General features: G+C 41.2%; 1 protein-coding gene and 1 long non-coding RNA gene across 2 annotated transcripts in view; one reads left to right on the forward strand and one right to left on the reverse strand.

Moving 5' to 3' along the window:
* Positions 1-19,567, reverse strand: part of LMX1A (LIM homeobox transcription factor 1 alpha) — a 154,720-nt gene that overhangs the window by 27,069 nt on the left and 108,084 nt on the right. The gene's annotated exons all lie outside the window — the stretch shown is intronic.
* On the forward strand, positions 6,420-13,398 carry LOC135964529 (uncharacterized). Its single transcript, XR_010577024.2, has 2 exons — positions 6,420-6,952; positions 12,497-13,398. It is a non-coding gene; the product is annotated as an uncharacterized lncRNA (long non-coding RNA).

A 19,567-nucleotide genomic window follows, 5' to 3' on the forward strand; every position in this document is an offset into this window, starting at 1 on the left:
ATGAAACACAGCATCACCTCTGCTTAAGGTATTCAAGTCCTCTTAACCAGAGAAACTGCTTAAGGGACTGCTCATCTAGAAAACCCCAAGATTCAGGACCTTGGGGAGAGCATTCACTTACGGAAGCTAGAGATGGCCCCCGCTGTCATTTCTATTATTAGTCCCAACTCCTTCACATGTTCCCAACTATCTCTTTGGCCATGTTTATGATCCCAAATGAGGCAGCACAAGAGCCCCGCAGTGGGTAGGAGGAAGCCTGATACTAAACCTGCTTCTACCAGTTACTACAACATGGCCTTGAACAAGGCACTTAACCTCAATTTTCTCAGCTATGAAATGAGGGAGTTGTGATAAATGATGTCTTAGATTCCTTTCAACACAATCATCTATGTTTACAAATGAAAGGAGAAAATATTAACAAATCTGCTGTCTGGTTATGATCACTGAACTGAACACTGGTTCTCAATCAGGAGTAATTTTTTTTTTTTTTTTTTTTTTTTTTTTTTTTTGGTCTCTCAGGGATATGTGTAAATGTATGAGGGCTCTTTTTTTCTGGTTGTTAGTGGAGGGAGGCCACAGATGCAGTACATCAGCTTGCCTCACCAAAAATGCCAATAATACTTAAATTGCGAAATGCAGACTAAGACTGTTATGGACTGAAGGTTTGTGTGCCCCTGAAATTCATAGGTTGAAATCCTAAGCTCTAATGTGATTGTTTTAAAAGGTTAGGCTTTTGGAGGTAATTAGGTCATAATGGGGGAACCCTCGTGAACGCTTTCAGTGACCTTTTAAAGGAACTCCAGAGATCATTCTCATTCTCTTTTTGCCACTTGAGGATACTAGGAAAAGTCAGCAATCTGCAACCCAGAAGAGGGTTCTCTCCAGAACCCAACAATGTTTGGACTCTGACCTCAAACTTCCAGTGACAAGAACTCTGAGAAATAAATTTTTGTTGTTTATAAGCCACCCAGTTTATGGCATTTTGTTATTGCAGCCTGAGCAGACAAAACAGGAATATTCTGAGAAGGTGTTTATGATGATGAACAGAAACCTATCTCTCAGTTTGTGTTCTTTTTGCAGAAGATTTCTGTCTAATTTAATTTTATTATAGTGGTTTAACATGGATAGCTCTAGGAGCTGTCACTTAGGCAATGCCCAAGGAAACCCCCCAGTCTGCTATCTAGATGGTAATCTGTGTCTTAATATTCTCCTATGAACTTCTCAAGTTTCATTTTTCCTGGTGGCAGGAACAGCCCTACATATTGGACAATAACTTTATCTCTGGGCTGCGGTAAGTGGAACCAACAGGTTTCCACTGCCATGTCACATTGCTCACAAATCGCTACATGAATGTGGATGTCTGACTTACCCTCCAGCTGCCCCTTGCTGCAATATGCTGCAAAACAGTACAGGGTCTGAGAATAAAGAAGCTTGGAGAGCATCTAGACCAACAATTTCACATTCACATTTCCTCAAATAGGAAACTGAGTCACAGATAGGGAAAGGAGCTTATCCAAGATCATACGCCTACTTAATAGTCCCCAAATCTAGGATTCAAGGCTCTTGGCTCAGGTCCAGTGCTCCTTCCCCATTCCAAGTGTCTGTCACAGGTGGCGAGAGGAGAAAGTCCCAGCAGTTCCGATTCAGTGTCCTGCGGAGCAGACTGGAAAACTCTTGCCCGCTGCCCAGGGAATGGGGTGTGATCACTAACCCCATGCACTCAACTCAGAAGGTGGAGCACTAACACTCTGAACATTTGTTGATAAAAAAAATTTCCTAAAGTAAATTATTCTACCTTCCTAGTTCACTAACTAGACCTTGTAGAAACAATTAGTCTTTTTTTAGTGATGGTTCTCAATCTTTTGATGAGTCATGAGAAGCACTGTCTTAACAAAGCAATTGCTTTATACAGCTGCACATGTAGAAAGCATAAGACACTGGGCTGATTAGGACTACCTCTGGAAAATACTTCTTCGAAGGTGTTGTTTAAAATAAATCTTAGAAATTGGCTTAGTTTCTTTTTTTATTATTTTTATTTTTGGAGACAGGGTCGCAACTCTATCACCCAGGCTGGAGTGCAGTGGTGCCATCATAGCTCATGGCAGCCTCGAACTCCTATGCTCAACCATCCTACACCCTCAGCCTCCTGAGTAGCTAAGACTAATTAGCCTGCATGCACCACCATGCCAGGCTAATTTTATTTTTTGTAGAGAGAGGGTCTCACTTTGTTGCCCAGGTTGGTCTGGAACTCTTGGCTTCAAGTGACCTTCCAGCCTCAGCCACCCAAAGAGCTGGGATTACAGATGTGAGCCAATGCACCCAACTTTATTTTCTGATTAATTCTTTCTTTGTACTAGAAGAGAGTTTTAAATTATGTATTCTGCTTAATTGAGAACTCTAGTTAACTTGGTTCCCATGAACCTGTGTTTTGTGAAAAATTATAGTTGTTATTTTATCTGACTAATTATTTCTCTCCTATGTAAACTGATTTAACAGACTTTTATTTTTACCTGTTCTAAATAATCTAAATTCTAAAGCTTATAATTTGAGTATTCTAACGTTTAAAACACTCACAGGCAAGTTTATCTCAACTTTTTGGAATTTAATGATTACAAATCTGCTATTCCTGGGAATTTGCCTACACGGACTATCCAAACGCATTGAGAGCACACAGGGACTGAAACCAGTGTGTCTTATGCACCTGGCAAGGTACTCTTGAGAGCATTCTATCAGACAAGAAAAGGGAAAACTCTTTTTCTGCTTTCCCACAAGGACATGCCATGGTCCTTGGTTATACCCAAGGTCAAAGAAAGTGAAGTACCGGGTTGGGGATTAGCTCTGTGAAACCAGCCTCAAGGTCCACAGAGTAGGGAAGGCTGGGGATACATCCCTGTGATGGAACAGCAAAGGGCTCCAGACTAGGGTATGGAGAAGCTCTGGGGAACCTTGCCATTTTGAAGGAGATCTGCATCCCTGTCCTGAGTCCTTTCCTTTGGAAGTTACTGTGTCTGGGCTTGAAGACCCAGAGTTCATCAAAGAGAGGGAGGCATTTTCCATTCCTTTTCTCAAACTTTGCAAAAGTACCAGAAAATGCCAGTGCATGGTTTTACCAGCCTCTAAAAGGGAAAACCAGGGCTCAATGGATCTCCCTTACATGTAATATGGTGTAGGCATACAGCATTCTGGAGAGCCATGAGATACTAGGCAAAGAGGGAAGTAGAGGAAGGTGAACTCTTTCATATTTTTTTTTTAAGAGGAAGAGACTTCTGGCATCATTACCTGGTCTGCTTTCAGGAAAGCACAACACTTGTATGAAGATGAGGAGCTTCTCATGTTGTAGCTGGTCATTTAAGAAGAAAATAAAAATTCAATATAAACTGACTACCTCATACACATAGATCCAAACCAATTCTTGGGGAAAGTGATAGAACTAATGTCACATTCCCTTTGGCACATTCCACTTGGCAGATATTTTGTCTGGAGTCCTTTGTCCCTCCTTCAAGAACCAAAATTCCCTCTGGTCACACCCCAGCTGTTAGATTAGGAAAAGCTAGCTGTGACTCCTTTCATCACTGTCAAGCAGCCTAATGTGTAGCTTCCCAACCATACGAAAAGGGCACTTTGGTGAGTCAGGAAGATGTCCTTGGAGTGTCTCCACTTCTTGGATTTCCTCACTCTCCTTAGATGGTGTAGGAATAGGATGTTAAACGGACCAGCAGAAGTATCAATACTTATGTATAATAATGAATTCCCTTTATTGCACCCTTACTTTTTTTCCAACAATCCCCACCATAAACACTTTTTATATATATATATAGTCCCATCCAAGCCTCACAAGTTTGTTTTCCCAAAGCCATGAAGACTCAGACAATTGCATCCATGGAGACACTGGTTTAAAACTACCCAGTTTTGGCTGGGCACGGTGGCTCATGCCTGTAATCCAAGCACTATGGAAGGCTAAGGTGAATGGATTCCTTGAGCCTAGGAGTTCAAGACCAGCCTGGGCAACACAGGGAGACCCAGCATCTAAAAGTTTTAAAAATTAGCCAGACATGGTGGTACACAACTGTGGTGCCAGCTATTCAGCAGTATGAGGTAGGAGAATCACATGAGCCCAAGAGGTTGAGACTGCACAGAGAAGTGATTGTGCCACTGCACTTTAGCCTGGGTGACAGAGCGAGACCGTCTCAAAAAAAAAAAAAAAAAAGAAAAAGAAAAAGAAAAACTACCCAGTTTTAAACCCTCAGCTTCTCTGTGATTCCCAAATCCACATCGGACCTCCGCTTTAAATCCCAGATCTATGCGTTCAACTGCCCACCAAATGTCCACAGTCACATGGTCCAAAAAAACCTTCAAAGTCAGCATGACCCACCTGAATTTTATCTAGATCCCTGGTTCTTTTCTGAACATTCTATCTCTTCTTTTAACAACACTATTCATAACATTTAGAACTCTCAGCCATCCTCAACTTCAACCACCCTTCCTGTATTTCATAGTCATTTAAGTTCTAGAATTTAAGCTCCCTGATGGGCAGGTGCTTTGCCTGTTTTGTTCATCGTTTTGTCCACAGCACATAGAATGATGCCTGATACATTAGTAGGGATTCACTAAGTATTGAGGGCATAAATGAATGAATAAATTCTCTGAAACCCCTCTCTAAGGTCTGCCTTGGTTCAAACCTTCATCTCTCACTTGGAACACTGCAATAGTCTCCTGACCAACTTCCCTGCCTGCAATGTTACCCCAACTCCAATCCATCCTCGCTACTTCTCTTTTGGAAAAAACAGACAGAATAACATCACAATCCTGTTTACAAACTTCTGATCTGACTTCCCACAACCATCAGAGTATATTCAAATAAGATATACAAAATCCTTCACATTTTGGCATTAATCTTACTGCTCACTCACACAGGATCTCAGTGCTCCAGAGCAATCCTACAATTCAGTCCTTCCTCTCATGCCTGAATACAACCCTACTCTGCAACTCTGTACAGGTTAAGTTGCATTTTCTAACAACATAATCATTTTCATTTCATTGCCTGCAAATTACCTACTCTGCCAAGTCCTAGTTACAGTTTCATACCCATTGTGAAGCCTTTTCCAAATAGTCCCAAGTACTTTGCCCTAATATACATATACGCACCCCAAGAGGAATGATAGCGCCAGTCTCTATGATCTCATAGCACTTTATATCTCTACTATAATATTAATGTATATTTTATTTTATTATAATTATTTTGTTATAGGAGTTTCTTATCCCCTGAGGAATCTGAGGGTCTGGAAAAGAGAGGTGGTTTCCATTCCTCTTGTAATCACTAGTATCTAACCCAGAGTCTGACAGATATAGACAGGCTTTCAAAATGTTTGCTGAACTGGCCTCAATTTAATTTAGTTAACATCAATCAGAGAGCAACGAATAAACAAACAGCCATGGACTTAGTGAGACTAATTCTCTGAGGTCTTCACCGCCAAGGCCAAACTAAAAACTAAAGTAATTACTTGGGTAGATGATTCATGAAAGAAGGAAAACCATTTGCATTTGAATGATCTAGTGAGGATTTTCTGCTTATTGATGTTTCTGGAATTTTTCAGATAATGGCTTCAATTCTTTGATTCTTTCATGGTATAGAGAGTAGGCCAGAAAGTTAATCTAACAATCACTCTCCCATCTGAAACCAGGCAACTTTCAACTAGTCCTGTTGAACAGCAAACATCCATAGAAACCAAGTTTTTTGAATGTCATAATGTGGAGGTCGAAGGGCCTGCAATGTTCAGATTCAGCACTCTAAAGAGCTCCTAAAGAATGCCAGGAGGTGTGCAGCTGCTTTCCTGATATTTAAATCACCTCGCATCTGGCCACCATTTATTTATGCCCTTAGATTTCTGAAGGTTGGGGTATGAAGGACAGACAGAGCGTAGGGGGCGATGCAGTCGATAGTATCTGTAGCACAGTACCCAGAAGACGCGGGAGCAAAGACCAAACCAGGAGTCAGCTCAGCCCAAAGGAAAGCAGAGTTCAGGTAGCGACGGTGTCTTGTGCGTTTCTTCCCTAGTGCATGTGCGAGGAGGGCTGGAGGCACGAGCGAAAGAGGGAAGGCAATCTCGGTCTCCAAAAAATCCAGGCGACTCTCCCTGTCAGCACAAGCGCTCACACGTGCGCCCACGCGGACACACACAAACTCACACACACTCACACTCACATACAAATAAATCCCCAGCACCTGCCTCGGAAAGCCCTCTCTCGCAGGCTGGCCCGAAGGCGCGGCTCCGCCGGCGGAGAGCCGTTGGATTTACCGTGGCATTACTTTTAATTAACTCTGCGGCGCGGCGCGGGGAGCGCAGGGTGGGCCCTAATCCAGGGCCCGCCTGACGTCACCTGGGAACGCGCGGCGGCGCGGGGCGGCGCGGACCCGGGACGACCTCGCCGCGACCCGGCCGCGCCTCCGCCCGCGCGGGGCTTTGCTCCGCGGGAATTAAAGGAAGGAGAAATGTTAGTACACTTTTAATTGGAAACCGAGTTCTTCTTTCAGAGCGGCTTGTTTACTCAGGATTGGGCATTAGAACTCAGGGGAGGCTCTAATTGAAGTGACGGCTTTGGAGATTATGGGGAACATATGGCCCTACCGCCGGGCTCTTTATCTGCATTTTCTCATAAAACTGCCGTCCGTGTGTGTTTCTGCGCCTGGCCTCTTGCATTTCTAAGGGGCCTTTGAAGAAAGGGCCGACTGCGCGCGGGGGCTTCAGGCACTTTGCGCTCCACGGCGGGTCCCGCAGCCCGGCCCGAGCCGGCCCGAAGCTTCGCTCCGGACTAGACTGGCACCGACGCCGCCCCCAGCCTGAGCGCTGAGAGGGAAAACGAGAGCTAGAAAGGAAAGAAATCGGACTGGTGACTGCCTGGCAGGGGTGTAATTCAAACTGTTGTGAGCAGACGGCAGGAGGGAGTTGCCAAGGTAACGGGAGATTCCCACCCGCCGCCCTTTCGCTAAGGCCCAGGAGAGGGAAGCCTCAGCGTGCTGGGTTGGGGCCAAGCCCGCGCACATAGGATACTGGGAACACGGGTGTCTTGGGACAGAATTACATTTCTTTTTCCCTATCATAAATCAATCAAACAAATATCAATCGTACAGGCTTGCAGACTCCACCACCCATCACCACACTGTGGGTTCTCTCACCCCCACCCCTGCCAGATTCTCACCATATCTGGAGATGCCGGGTCAAATACAGGGCACATCGTTAAATTTGCATTTCCAATAAACAATAATTTTTGTATTGCATGGGACACATTTATACAAAAATATTATTCATTGTTTATTCTTACACATGGATTTGTGTTTGCTGCCTCTCACAACCCTAACTACACCTGCTCACTCTAAGCAAAACACTGCTTTCTCTTTTAACTCCAGAGTCTGTGGCCCAGCACCAAGGTTCTGCAACTGAAAGAATGGCTGATTAAGGTATCTCAGCTCCATCCCTCTGAGCTTCACCTTCTCCTGGGGCAACGGCTCTCAAGCCTGCTGCACATTAACTCACTTAGAAAGCTTACACACAAAAAAATCCCAGGCTGCACCCCAGACCATTAAATCCGAAGGTCCATTCCATAGGAGTTCAAAGTTTTTTTCGCTTGTTTGTTTTGTTTTTTTAATACATAAGTAGAACAAGTCTTATAGGGTAAATACTTTGAAGGGAAACTCAAGAATATGATATTGTTTATCCATTTATTTAGTTATTGATGGTTTCCTTCTACAAGAATGTAGGCTGTGTGAGAGCAGAGATAGCATCCCAGCACCTACCATAGGACTGCTACATAATACTCTGTACTCAAAAGTATTTGCTCGCTAGTCAAACTGCATACACTTCTCTGTGTTCCACATCCCAAACCTAATCCTTGCCCCATGTAAATGCTCAGCAAATTCCTATGGATGGAACAGATGCTGAGTTAGTTCAGTCACTGCTTTCCCACCTTCACTGATTCCTAAGAAGGAATGCTTGTACACTTTTTTTTTTTTTTTTTTTTTTTTGAGACACAGTCTTGCTCCGTTGCCCAGACTGGAGTGCAGTGGCACAATCTCGGCTCACTGCAACTTCCGCCTCCAGGTTCACACCATTCTCCTGCCTCAGCCTCCCAAGTAGCTGGGACTACAGGTGCTCTCCACCATGCCGGGCTAATTTTTTATTTATTTTTTATTTTTTTATTTTTTTAGTAGAGATGGGGTTTCACTGTGTTAGCCAGGATGGTCTCGATCTCCTGGCCTCATGATCTGCCCGCCTTGGCCTCCCAAGGACACTCTATCTTGAATACCATCACCACTATCTTGAACACCACTGATCCCACCTAGCACACCCATGCCACACAATATGCAAATCCCTGATCAGGATCACAAAAACAGAAACAAAACAAAAACAAAACAAAAAAACCCAAGCGTGCCTCCAGGTCCCAGCGTGCAAACCTGGAATTGGACCACTAAGAATCCAGATGGTTCTAAAGTTACCCAGTTTTCAATATATTTTTACAGCACCAAATAGCAGAGTACCTAGTTTGCCACCAATCCTTAGTAAACTGGACTTTGAGGGTCTTCCTTGGTCACAGAAACCAGGGAACAGGGAAATATGAAGGTGATTCTTCCATTTGCTCAGTAAACTGTCTAAAGCATCTTCAGATCCAACTTGAAACCTCTTGATGGAAATCTAAAGTTAGTAGGCTTGGCTGGAATGTCAGTGCAAGAAAACTAGTGTCTTCCCTGCACCTCCTCCCCGATCTTTATTACACAATAGAAAGTGAGTCCCTGGTCATTTAGCTCAGATATGAAAGACTGAAGTCATGGGTTGGCTCTGCATGTCCAGAGACTACACTCCTAAAATTTACTAGTCATACTGCCCCATCATTGTACCCAAAGAGGACCCAATGTAAAGGTGGATAGAAGCACATTGTCATCATTGCCACTAGAAAAACAAAATTGAGTTCATTTCTCTGAAGAGTATAATTGTAAAAGATGGTAGGACATTACAGGTCAGCTTGTAGAAGAAGCACGTTAGAAGAAGTTTTGATATGTACCAATTTACTTCACTGTCGTGCTTTTATTCATTTAACTGATGGCAGCTGTGGTTTGCACAGCTGATACCTCTCATCTGGACAAAAAGTCAACTGATTTTTCCTGCTACTATCAAATAAGCCACAGGAGCAGAAGAACCAGAAGTTTGTTGAATAATTATAAACATAAAACAAAAAAACAGTAATAGTATCTTATGTGCACTTTTAAAGTACTTCCTCATTCACATAGCACATTGTCTTTAGATCCTTCAAAGCCTCCTATTGCCTTAGAAGAGGTACCCATGAGATGTACAGTGATAGTGATTAGTGATTAGGGAGGAACTGGAGGTTAAAAAACAAGGTGAACTTGTGACTGATTTTGAAAGGGAGTGTAAACTCCGTTCAAATCACCTTGTTTTCATTGCTTTAATTATATATGAAAAGGTCCTTCAGTTGGGGTCTCTAAGGTAGTAAGTCCTAATGAGTACCTGGAGCACTGCCATAGCCAGCCAGAAAGAGCTGTCAGTGAAACATGAGAACAAAACATAAGGTTCATTTTCCTACACACATACATTTTAAACGACTAGGCAACACAGCATAGTGTTTAATGATGCAGGTGCTGGAGCTAGACTGGATGTGAATTCTGGTTCTTTCCATTGTTAGCTGTAGGACTGTAAGCAAATTACTAACTTTTCCATGTTCATCTTCCTCCTCTGTAGAATGGGAATGATAACATTGCCTTCCTCATCAACTTGGTGTGCTGAGTAATTCATGTAAAATTAGTTAATTCATGTAAAGTGCATAATTTAAAGTAATGCTTTGTGCACAGTAAGAGCTCAATAATTGTTGACATCATTATCATCATCAATATGCAAAAATCACAATGATCAGTTGCCCATTTGGCCAATTTTATTTTTTACAGAGGTGGAACAGGAGAAATGAATGCACACAGATAACACACTACTGCTGATTAAATATGCTATGAAACAACTGCACTAATATTAACTTATGATTTTATTATTTATTTTAATCAAAATTGTTGTGTGAACACATTTTCAAAAATAAAGTACAGTCAGACAATGCATTGTCTGAACCTGTATATTGCCTGTAACTTTTTAAGCACTAAAGATAAACTTTACCCAACTCATAATTATAGCAAGGACCAAACCCCTCTGTTTCAGTATCAAGTGTCCTGACTCGGTAATTGGTAGAATTAAGTTCTTATTCCAGCTTATCCCTGACTCAAGTATCCTGTGTCTTTATTTCTCCCTCTACTTTATGAAGACAAAACAAATACACTAGAAGACAAAAGTTCAGCACCGAAAAGAAATGCTTAGCCTCAAACTAAGAGCAACAAACAATTCTGGTAGTGAATTTTATGGCAGTGATACTGTGTAAGAGACAAATCTGTTGATTTTGAAAACAACCTGAAAGGCTCAGGCAGTTCTAAGTGCTTCTTGCCTATCATCCAGAGATGCCAGATTAATAAATCAGAAAATGTTCATGAAGACCTTTGTACTAGTCATGATATAAATATGTGTACTCTTGATGTCTCCTTAATAACAACAATAAAAATAGACAACAGTTATTACATGTTTACTGTGCTCAGGCCACTTCACCAAGCCTTTGGGCCCAGAGAAGATATCGTTTGTGCCTTCTGTCTTATTCACAGCACCTGGCACAGTAAGTATCATTAAGACATATTTATTGGCTTGACATTTAAGAAATTTATACCAATTCCAAAACCTGGGAATAGGTTTGCAAGTAACTGTGCTTTGAAGCAGTGTTTTTCAAACTTCTGGTTATGACCCATGAGTAGCTTATGAAATTACTACAGTGGACTAAAAATAGAATTTAAAATAAATGGAATAGAAAATATCAGCACATAGGGCAAGCGGCAAGTCAGTCTAAGTGTTGAAACTTATATACTCACATATAAATGTGTATACTAGCTTATGCTAAAAAATGTATTTTTTACTCAGCTGTAGTTAAGATTTTCTGAAAAGTGCTACCATAGAGTCTTTTGAAAACATGGCTCTAGAGAAAAATATAAAATATGATTTAAATATGTTTCTTCACAAATATGTTTAGCAGAGTACTTTTAAATACCTACTCAAGATTTTTTTCTTTTTTCTTTTTAAAGTGGCTCACCCTTCTGCTTCTTAAAAAGAAGAATGGCTAGATTGATCTCCAAGCTATGTCCCTTTTCCCATCTGCCAGCTCCTTTCTATCACAAAGCTGGCCCCTGTTCCCCTGACATTAAGATGTTGGCTTTGAGATGTTTTCCTCAACTGTGCTGCTCAGCATTCACTATTCCTCTGCCGTTCTTTTTCTGCAACTAAAACATAGCATTTAGCACAGAGTCTGACAGAGTGTGGGTGTCTGTAAGAAATATTTGTTGAATTAAAGGTTAGTCAGGTGGCCGCCTGGAAGGACATAAATAGATTATGGCATGTAACAGAGTAATGTTAGCAGGCCTACTTAGGAATAGAGTAACTCTGGCTCAGCTGTACACTGCATTCATTAACTGTCAGGTTCAATGTCCTGTCTGGACTCAAAGACTCCAGTTGCAAGAGAAAAGTCAAGTCCACTCCAAAAGCAACTCATTCAAAGATGGGAGACATACCATCACCCTCAGACCAAGAGGGACAGACAGCTCCACCCCTAGGATAACTATATGCCAGGAAGTGTAATGTTTAGGAATAAGGAAGACTTAGGTATTTAAAATAGCTCAAATAATGACCAGTGTACACATCAGTTTTCTGGTCTATTAAAGAAAGGTAGCTACGTTTGATAAATCCTTCCCATTCTTGCTTGAGATTTCTATTAAATCTCAGAAATAACTTCAAGACTGTTTTTCCCCCAGTCTTCTGCATTGACTTTCCAGGATGCAACAACACTAGCTAGCTAGGATGTTCAAAAACCAGAAAGTGCCTCCGAGACACACAGGCCCTATGATATGAATCAGCCCATCTTTACTTTATGCACCCTAGCCACCCAAAATGACAGGCCCTTTCTGTACCACCTTGAGGTTCCCAAGGTATGCTATCCATAAGTGCCTAAAACCAAAGAGCAAAGACGGAAGAGGAGATACTTGCAAATGATGGATCTTTGGTGAAATAAGCTTATGACCCATGAGCCATCCATGACTACACTAGCTCCCACACTAGGAGATAATAATGGTAACTGTCATTTATTGGACATTGATCAAGTTCCAAGCCCTTGATTTTCATTACCTCTTTTTGTTCTACAGCAACCCACAAAGGCTGTATTGTAACTCCCTATTTACTGGTTAGGAAATAGAGTCCTGGAGAGGAGAAGTGACTAGCTCAAAGTCACACTGCCTGTGAGTGTAGGGAAAGCATCAAAGACCTGTCTAGCTTTAGATCCCATGCACTACGATATGGAGGACGAGACTTCTTCATAACCCTGCTGACCTTTTCTATCTTTCATTTGTAAAATTCAGGACCGTGAACTGACAAGGATAATCCCAGAGAAGAGTCAGGCACTTTCCAGAATTTGTGAGTTAACTGCTGCTCCTCTAGTCTAATTTATTGGAGAACAAGAAGATTTCCAAGACAGGGTGGATGAAATACTTTTGAAATGAATTGGGAAAAAAAAAAAAAAAAAAACCAGTTCCAAGGTTGTAGAAGGAAATTAAGACAAATGTCTAAATACCTGCAGTGGAGAGCATGACTCAGAATAGGAGAAAGAGACATATTACACAATGAGAGTGGCAAGCGAGGCATTTGGATCTTCCAAATCAAAACATCCTATATCCCACGGAAAATTAGGAGGAAGAAGGATTCACAGACTCCAGCAGATGTGAGGAATCTTCTTTTTGGCTTCGGCGAGAAGAAAAGTTACACTGGAAGTTGATGCTTCTTTGCCAACGACATCAGAGGCCAATATGAATAGGACAAAGTGAATTTATTCACACAATAAGCAAACATTTACTGAGTGCCTATTGCATGCCAGGCACCATGCTAGGGCCAGATGAATGCAGAACACAAGGAGTGAAGCAGTATAAGCCTCACAGAGCAGTTCAGATTGCCCAATAAATGGAGGCCATGGAACTGCTGCATTAATCCAAAACATAAAGCATTATTTGCAGAAAGGGGCCCTCATGACTGGGACTTCGCAACCAGGCTTCCTCTGGGAAAATCCCTGTACAAAAGCAGAGCACCTAAAAGAGCCCTGCCTTAGCCAAGGAATAAATCCTAGGCATAATCTAAAATGCAAACTGGTCTTCAGGAAGAAAAAATTTTCAATGGTAAATAAAAAAGCAAAAAAAAAAAAAAATAGCATTTGGATCCCATGGTGAAAGACACTAAAAGGAAATAAAGATATTGTTTGAAATAGCAAAAATGAAATTCTGACTCAACATTTTTTCAGTGATTCCAAAAATGAAGAAAAAAGGAAAGCAATTTAACATAAAACTAATTGCATCCCAGCACTTTGGGAGGCTGAGACGGATGGATCATGAGGTCAGGAGATCAAGACCATCCTGGCTAACACGGTGAAACCCTGTCTCTACTAAAAATAAAAAAATAAAAAATAAAAAAATTAGGCAGGCCATGGTGGTGGGCACCTGTAGTCCCAGCTACTCGGGAGGCTGAGGCAGGAGAATGGCATGAACCCGGGAGGTGGAGCTTGCAGTGAGCCGAAATCACACCACTGCACTTCAGCCTGGACAACAGAGCAAGACTCCATCTCAATTAAAACAAACAAACAAACAAAAAACATAAAACAACTAATTGCAGCATGATGTACTGGATTCAATTCTGGAATGGATAAAGACATTAATGGAAAAAATTTCATGAAATGGAATAATGCCTATAATTTAGTTGAGTGTTATACCAATGTTAATTTCTTAGTTTTGATAAGTGTACCATGGTTATGTAAAATGTTAGCATTACAGGAAGCTGAATGAAGGGTATATGGAAACTTCTGTCCTATTTTGCAACTGTTTTGTAAATTTAAAAAACGTTTTTATTTTTAAAAGTTTTTAAAAACTGCTTCACAGGACACTCTCAGGTGACTTCTGACTTTAAAAGAAAATGTAAAGATAAGAGGGGTAGATAAGTAAGAAATGCAACATGGACCAGCCAGAAGCCATGGTTACCCACAGCCAGGCCCCAAGCCCCTGCCTCCACCCCCAGGTCAAAAAAGCTAATGAAATCATGGGCTACATCAACAGAACATAATATCTACGACAGACAGTAATAACACTGTGCTGGTTCAAACCACATAAGGAAAACCGTATCCCCTTCTTGGTTGTACCTCTGAAAAAGATCGTAGATAGAAAACAGAAAGTCTGTAATGAGGGCTAGTTAGAATAATGAGGAAGAACTAGAAAGGAAAAGACAAAACTTAGAAAATATCTTAGCTCTCAGGGAGCATTTCTGTCTTGAACTTGAAGGGCTGCCCCATGTAGAGGAAACACTTACTTTGTGAGTTCCCAAAAGTACAGCCAAGACCATGGTTTGAATTTACATACGGAGATTGATGTTGGAATTCAATGTAACAATTCTGACAATTTACCCTCAGAATTGAAGTCAAGGGCCACTGTGATATTGTGGAATATATATTTGGTCTTCATCCAGTTTCTTGGCAAAATCTACTAAAATCCTTGAACACTCCATAGTGATGAGTATCTTTTGTAGGCTAATGGTAACTGGGAGCCCCTAGGTTCTTTCAGGATGGGGGCTGGTCACTGGAAAGACCAAGGCATGATTAGAAGGTTGGGACTTTCAGCCCCAGCCCCTAACCCCTAATCCTTCACCTCTGGGGAGGGGAGAGAGGCTGAAGGTTAAGCTGATCACCAATGGGTAATGATGTAATCAATCATTGCCTATGTAACAAAACCTCCACAAAAACTCGGAAGGACAAAGTTAGGAAACTTCTGGATAGCTTGAAATGTGGAGGTTCCTGGAGGGGTGCATCCAGAGACAGCATGGAAGCTCTGCACCCCTTCCCCCATACCTTGCCCTATGAATTTCTTCACCTGTCTGTTCATCTGTATCGTTTAAAATATCCTTTGTGGTAAATGAGTAAATGTAAGTAAAGTGTGAGCTGCTCTGGAAAATTTAGTGAACCTGAAGATGAGGTCCTAGGATCCCCAATTTATAGCCAGTGAGTTAGAAATATAGCTGACAACCTACTACTTGTGATTGATTGACCTCTTAAGTGGGGTAGGGCCTGGCAGTCTTGTGGGATCAAGCTCTTAACCTGTGGGATCTGATGTTACCCCTAGGTAGACAGTGTCAGAATTAAATTGAATTAAGGGATGCCCAGCTGGTGTCCACTGGAGAATTGCTTGCTATGTGGGGAAAACCCCTACACAGCTGGTGTCGGAAGTGTTACGTGGAGTGGAGAGTAGAGAGGAGAAAAAGCAGTTTGGTATTTTTCCCCTCTATCTCTTCAACTCCCCATGATAGGAAGTGCTCAAGTAGAGGCTGGATAAGTATCTGATGTGAACTTGGACTGGATAAACTCCAAAGTGCCTGCCAATCTCAAGAGCCTGGGATTCTCTGGTGAAGGAGAAAACCACTTCTAGAGACTTATGTAGAAGTTTGTAAATGTTCGGGGGTCTCTCCTGGAGACCTTGGGCATCCAAGTTGCCCAGTGTCAAAAAAAAAAAAAAAAAATCATCTGACCCTGGCTACAAATTCCATTCATCTGCTTGGGAGGCTGCTTCAAGGCCATCAGGAAAGCAGGGACCAGGACAAAAAGGCTGGCCCACACCAGAAAAGGGCACACAGCAGTTGCAGATGTCCTGAGTTTGGTATCCCATCATGCTCTTGTGTAAGATCAGTCAGCATCACAGAACTATACATTTTAAAATAATAGTAATTTCAACTTCTGTTTTAGATGCAGGGCATACATATGCAGGTTTTTTACATGGGTATACTGCATGATGCTGAGGTATGGGGTACAAGTGATCTGATCACCCAAGTAATAAGCACAGTACCCAAGAGTTAGTTTTTCAACCTTTGCCCCCCTCCCTCCTTCCTCCCTCTAGAATCCTAGATGTAAGCCACCCTAGAGGTCATTGATACAGTCTTCCACCAACTGTAACTAAAATGTTAAGGGACAACCAGTTTATTTCCCATAAAGGCAATCCAGTCTGATCCTTTGTCAGACACAGTTCTACCCTATGTTGAACCAAAATCTGTCATTTCTTCCCCAGTACATGGGTCGGCAACCTTAGGAGTGACTCTCATATGTTCCTTGGCCTTATTTTTACTTAATACACCAAGTCTCTTTAATTATTTATAATTTAACAAGCTAATTACTCTCCTCAAGTTTCTCTCTGGTTAGTCAATGACCTCCTCAAATGTATCATTTAAAATTAGCCCACATATTCTAAATGTGCTCTGACCAGGGCAAAATAATAATAATAATAATAATAATAATAATACTGAAACTATAGTTACACATTAGGGACACTGTAGTTCTATTAATGCAGCATATGTCTGTTTTGGCTCCTGTTGGGTTTATTGCCAACTATAACCCCATGTGGAATTCGCTCAAAACAGGCACCATTTCATACAATTACAATTGAATTTTGGGAGACGATGGTTAGATTTCATCTTGCTGTCTTTGTGCAGTTCTGCTAGCTTGTCAAAATCTTTTTGAACATTGAGAGTATCCACTGCCACACCAGCCTTCCTTGCCAGGTTTGTGTCATCTGTAAACCAAATAAACCTGCCTTCTGTGTCTTCATCCAAGTTATTGATAAAAAGGTTAAAGATATTAGATCAGTCATTCACTAACAAACACTTATCAAACACCTACAATATATATGTATGGTACTCAAGACAGAAACCAGAGGAGGAACTGTATTTGTACTGGGGCAGATCCTAAAGTTGTCTGCTTTCTGTTAACAATGATGTGGACTTCATTCCATGAAGATTTAATTCAACTAATTAGGTACTTCTTGATCGCTTACTCTTCTCTTGACATCATGCTAAGCTTTGTTAAAGGAACAAAGGAACCAAAAGCTACAACCCTGTTCTCTAGAAGTTTGTCTCTCAGTAAAGAGGCAAGCTTTGGCACACAAAAAAATTTATGATACAAGACAAGCAGCATTGATATAATTGACAAAATGAGTAGTCCAGGTAAGATATTTGATTCTGGTTGAGACTTTAATGTCACTTCATTTAAAACTACAAAAATAATTACAGGTTTTTAGAGTTGAAAGGGATAACAGAGGTCTTCTAGAACTACCCTCCCCTCCCACCTCATCAATATTACTTTGAATGAACGGGGAGTGCTGTCTCTTGAGTAGTTTTACTCTTTGTTAGATCTAATAATTAGAATGACATTCTAGCATTTCCTGTGTTAAATCAAAAATTACTTCCCTGTACCTTTCTATCTACAGTGTAAACACTCAATAATTTTGTTGAATAATTAAATGAATGAATTATAATTCTGTTCTCTGAAACTGGAAAAAATAGGTCTGATCAAATCATTTGAAGACAATTATGTCCTCATTCAGTCTTGACTTCTCTATCCTAAACATACACAATTCCTTCATTTGATATGCTTTTGAGACCTCCCCATCCCCACATCATTCTTGTCATTCATATTCTGACTCTGTGCCTGGCATAATACAAGCACTCAAGATATGTGTACTGAATGAGTAAACTGGAAAGCTCCAATATGTCAATATCAGCCTCAAAGAGAAATTTCCATAACTGAAGGTATTGCTGAAAATGTGATCACAAAGTGAATCTGTTGCAGTTCCCTGGTACTGAGCATTATAATTTTATTAATCTGTAAATGTTGCTTAGATTAGATAAGCTTTTGCTATTGCCTTTTTTTTTTTTTTTTTTTTTTTGCAGAGGTAGGGGCGTGGAGCCAATCCACTAATGCCTCGTATTGATTTTGTAGTGAAGTAAAATCTGTAAACCGTTGACACAGGGACTACTGAATAACTTAGTGATTAAGCCTCCAAACAAATGTTTATCAGGAAAGGCTAGACCGCAGCATTTATTTCTATGTGAGAAAGCATATCATATGGGTTTCTATGTGAGAAACCCATATCAAATGAAGGGATTATGTATGTTTAGGATAGAGAAGTCAAGACTGAATAAGGACATAATTGTTGCCTTCAAATGATTAGATCAGACCTATTTTTTCCAATTTCAGAGAACAGAATTATAATTCATTCATTTAATTATTCAACAAAATTATTGAGTGTTTACACCGTAGATAGAAAGGTACAGGGAAGTAATTTTTGATTTAACACAGGAAATGCTAGAATGTCATTCTAATTATTAGATCTAACAAAGAGTAAAACTACTCAAGAGACAGCACTCCCCATTCATTCAAAGTAATATTGATGAGGTAGGAGGGGAGGGTAGTACACATCTTTCTATGGTCATGCTGGTATTCTGATCACCGTAACACCTAAGCCCTTGGGAAATTAGAAATTCTACAGGATTCTAGGGAGGAAGTCTAAGAGGGTGGACACAGCAAGATACCTGGAGGAAAATGACAGGATAAGTTGACCTTTTAATACCAAGTGGTATACCCATTAGAATGGGCCCAACTGCCCCTGAAGAAGATACTCCATAAGTTGGTGCCAGTGTTCCTGACAAGGAGAAATTTCCCTTAAATCAAAATAATAAATCCAGGAAAACCTAAGGCCAATAACACCAGTAGAAGTTGGGGCTTTCCTGATGTCAGCTTTCTTAAGGCTGCAAGCAAGGCCAGGCAAGAACCAACCTGGAGGTAAAGGGAGCAGAACACGGCTGCTACAAAGATGCTAACACTGTCTAGTGGATGTCAAGCACCCGCATTTATTGAACGCCAGGCTTTTTATATGCATTCTGTCTCATTCTCCAACAATAAACCTGTTAATAGGTGTGATCATCACCATTTTATAGCTGGGAAGATTGAGGCTTACAGAGGTTCCAAAATTTGCCCAAAGTCACAGAGATATAGTGATAAAACCTGGCTAAGGCATCCCATCTGTCTGTCTCCAAAGCTTTTGTACTTAAGCACCATGCCATGATGCTTTTTTCTTATGTGTTTATTCACTCTTTAACAAAGAGTTTATCAGGCACCCTCAGTGCTCCATGCCTGTGCTAGGCCTGGGAATACAGTGGTAAATAAGACACACACTGTCCTTCACAGAGTTTAGCACTCTGAAAAGAATAAGAAACAACCAAACATGTAACTACAATGAAGTAAATATCCCAGTAGCAGAAGTTAAGGGTAAACTCACCCAGCATGAGGGATTAAGAGACCTTCCCGATAAAGTTGCCTTTAGAGGGAAGCTTAAAGGATAAGCTAGCAGGACAAAAGAGAGAGGGAAAGAGGCAGAGAAGGAATAGACTTTTAAGATTTGAGAGTGGGTGAGACACACTGACAGGTGCTAGGGCCTAGTAAGGCTGGAGTGAAGGATGGGAGTGATCAGAACCTCCCAAACAGGCCAAAGAGATGGATAGAGTGAGGTTACAGGGGGCTTGGAAATGGACTGGAATTGGCAATGGCAAGAACTAGTAAGGTCACATAGATGTGACCT

Source organism: Macaca fascicularis, chromosome 1 (genome assembly GCF_037993035.2).
Source record: "Macaca fascicularis isolate 582-1 chromosome 1, T2T-MFA8v1.1".
In the NCBI taxonomy this organism is placed as follows: domain Eukaryota; kingdom Metazoa; phylum Chordata; class Mammalia; order Primates; family Cercopithecidae; genus Macaca; species Macaca fascicularis.